The sequence below is a fragment of the Trachymyrmex septentrionalis genome, unplaced genomic scaffold (assembly GCF_001594115.1).
Source record: "Trachymyrmex septentrionalis isolate Tsep2-gDNA-1 unplaced genomic scaffold, Tsep1.0 scaffold37, whole genome shotgun sequence".
NCBI classification, from domain to species: Eukaryota; Metazoa; Arthropoda; class Insecta; order Hymenoptera; family Formicidae; genus Trachymyrmex; species Trachymyrmex septentrionalis.
The window spans coordinates 726,652-730,730 of record NW_017305536.1 but is presented as its reverse complement, the minus strand read 5'-3'; positions in this window follow the sequence as shown (position 1 = coordinate 730,730).

The window sequence follows — 4,079 nt, the reverse complement described above, 5'->3', positions numbered from 1 at the left end:
GAGGGGGGGGGGGAGTTAACGTCTTCTTAATAACTATTTAAGAAAAGGATAACGTAACTTTCACCGTATCTCGATTCACGTTATTGCAAAAAAACTCCCTAATATCTATTATTCAAACGAAAAAGATCGATGTATGATTATATCCATATTTGATTAAAATTAAGCAACTCTTTCAAACAAATTTAAACTCCGTTTTCAAAACACTTTTAGCAAATTGGGAAAATGTAATATTAGAAAATCCATATGGATCAAGATAAATCTTCGCGAGAAAATTGGAGGAACCGCTCTGCCATATCGGTCGTGGATGTCAATAATTTCTCGCGGTAATTGTCGCGGGTCGGGGGCGACGACTCGCTTTTGCCGGGTGCGATCGATGGAAACCTTCGGGATTGAGATACATACGAGAAAGAGAGATGTCAGGAGCGAGGTCGTTGCTAGACGTGAATATCATTTATCTGCGCCCACGAGATAAGAGTTTGAATCGTTCAAGAGAATATAATACACATTCTCTCTACTGGATATTTTATCCGAAATGTATCAATAATGGATTCGAATTTGTAATCTCTTTCTCCTTAGCGAAACTTGATAAAACGTCATTATATGGATAACGCTGCATTATTTATATAAAGCGAGCAATAGCAAGAAATTTTCCGCGAAACTTGCCACGATTTGTGGCATGAATTTTAGCCAAAATAACCTGAATTTAACAATACTACTGATATTTAAAAAAAACTTATATCCTCGCTGAACTTTTTTTAAATTTTACGTTATTTTAACGATACGAGCATTGCTAAATACAATTTTTTTGTCGACATTTGACACTTGTTCTGATTAATGATGCGTCGCTTGTTATGGAACTTACTCACACTTAGCAAAGTAGACAATATTTCTTTTTCTATAGTATCGGTATTCCATTCAGTATCGATCGCATTTAATACTTGGCGCTCGATTCCGTCAGGATTACTAATTAGTTTAATTAAATTAATAACCCACTGGCGCAGCGAGGCAAACCGAAGTAGAGAAATTGCAATTTTTGCAATCACATTTTTTATTCCGAGTTAACTGAATCTATCGATTTGCTCGTTAATTACAGTTGATTTTTCCTTAACGAAGACTCGACTAAGCTCTATCTTTTTTTCAATGTATTCTAGCGTCTCGAAAGGTACACATATAGAGTTTCAATATGGAATATAAGTATCAACAATATACAGTATAATTAAAAATAAAATATAATATAATGATTGCTATAAAATTTGAAATCAGGAAAATTGAAAATGGTTGGGAAAATCGGGAAAAAATCAGGGAATTACAAAATTTTTTGGAAAATTAAAATTTTTGGTTTTAAAGATATTTAATATGCGTACATCACACATACACACTTTTTTATATATACTACTAATTTAACAATTAAATGCAAACAGTGTCAGCAACATTAATTCCACATTGCTAAATTACTATATTAAATCTCTCTCTCAACAATATATTTGACGGTTTTCAAATTAAGATAAAAATACAAAAAATTTCAAAGTATTATCGAAAGCATCAGGGGAAATTATGAAATATATGGAAATAAGGAAAAAATTATGGAATTTTAAGATGAGGAATTTGTGACAACTCTGTATAAGAGTACGTGTATTTTCAAATACTTTTCGAATACTTTTCGACTTCTAACACGTTCTGTTTTTATCATTACATTATAATTATATATTCTCAGAATTTTATCTGCTTTGTTTTTTACCTCGACATCGTTATTGACTGGTTGACTTCGACGAGATATGCGATATTCCCGAGAAATTCCATCGAAGAGTACTGTTATCCGCGTGAGCATCGATAATGAATCAGCGAGAATCATGTTACAATCATCGTTATCAGTCAAAGTAAACTAAAGCATGTATTTTAATTATTGTCACGATTCCGTTTCTGTTTCTCTCTTTCCCTCCTTTCATCGGTAGCTATTTGCAACGGTCGTTTAAAGAAATAGGTACAATTTTAGAGCGCGAATACACAAAGTTCAGTACAGAAACGTTGGGTCATCACACTCGTGAGTATCGTTTCAATTAATCTTTTTTTTTTCACAAAAGTAGTTAAGTGAGCAATAAAAAACGAGCAATTTTTTTTTTCAATGTTGCGTTTTTAATGTTGAAAAATTCGGCAGCGGAGATGATACAAACAAAACCACATTAAATTTTATTTATTCACTTCATTCCGCAGGTTTCGGGCAGCTCATTAATTCAACGGATTTGAGTTTTTGTTATCGCTTGTATACTTTTTACTTTTACGTCGATAACATCTGCAAAAGAAAAGGTATAACAATTGAATTCATAAAAGTGTATTGAGTATAGGGCGCTTTTTGGAACTGTATATGTGTGTTATTCAATATCGTTAAATTTATTGAAGAGAGAGAGAGAGAGAGAGAGAGAGAGAGAGAGAGAGAACGAGCAGAAAACGCTGCCTTTTAAAAATTAATCAGTGAAATGTTCGGTCGGATTCGAGAAAAAGTCTTTGTTTTAACGTTCCGGATTACAGAATGGTGGCCTTCGGAAAGAGAATTAGAAACTTTGATGGAATCGTGATTGGATAGAGGAAAAAAAGACCGATGGACATCGATCGGTATAAAGTTGTTTAGGCCATTGTCAATCGCCGTTGCTTGACAGTTTTCTTTTTCTTCTAAGCCGTTCAAATTGGATCAGCTGTGTGTATGACGTGTGCCACTGACACACGAGCCGACAAACAAATCGCTACGACGCTTCTGCTGCAACAAGCTCACCGAATGACTAATACATGATTGATACACTATTTATTGATATGTAGTTTCAATCATTTCATATTTATATATTATTTCCATTTTCTGCAAATATTACATTTAATAATATTGAAAATTATCGAGAAATGCTTTCGCCAAATGTAACATGCAGAATTTGTTATTGTAACAGTATATACATATATAAATATATGTGATATAAGTTATATTTAAATCAGATTGCCAAATGATTAATAATATCGATAAAGTGTTCTATCGCCATACGACTAGATTTTCTTTTGCTGCCGCAACTTGTATATTAAAGATCACGATAACAACACGATAACGTTTTTAATGTAAAAGAAGTTGCAATATGATATTATCGATGCTTAACTATCTTTGGTTATCAATTATAAAATATATGCTCATATCACCTCATCTATTACATCAGAAGACTTGAATTCATAAACTGTGTTCACTATCGCAGTATAAACTTATGTGTGTTTTTGTTTATTCTTGTACTTTTCATTTTTTATTATTAATGATAATAATTAAATAATACAATAGAAAATCAAATTGTACACGGAGAGAATTTTTTTTATAGAATTTACTCTGAAAATATGGTAGTCCTGGGACAATATTGTATTTTGAAGAATTTTATGAAAATTTCTGTTATTCATTAATAAAACTATTGTATAATAAAACATAAAATAGGTTTGATTAATTTTACTGAACTGCACGATGAAAATCTTTACATTGTACCACAACTACCTATTTTCAGGATAAAAACAAATTCTCTCCGTGTAGTGATATAATATAATAGTTAACAAATAAATAATTGATGGTCGAATTTATGATTGTCAGTGCACTTATAAATTTAATAGAGCATTTAATTGTATCTGACAATTTAAATATTTATTTTTTGATTAAAAAATAGTTTTGTTGCTCTTAATATTGCATCTCAATTATGTAATTTCAGTTTCACAAATTTCTTTTTCTCTGCTGAAAATCTAATGAAATTTTATAATCATTGCAGACCGACGCAAAATTATGTCAACATCAAGAGCAGTAGCCCGGTATCTCCGAGGACGATAGGAACGGGAGCAACGTACGTGCAGGGTGGTGCGGCCGCATCGTCCGCGGCGGCGGCGGCCGCAGCGGCCGCTGCGACCGCGGGTGGTCCTGTCGTCGCTGCCGGTGGAGTTACCGCGACGAGTAGCAGCGGTCTGGTTGGCGTTTCGAATGTTTTATCCTCTGCAACGGGTGGCGGTGGCGGCGGCGGCGGCGTCGTCGGCGTCGGCGGCGTGAACAATAGCTGCACGAACAGCAGTGCTAGCAA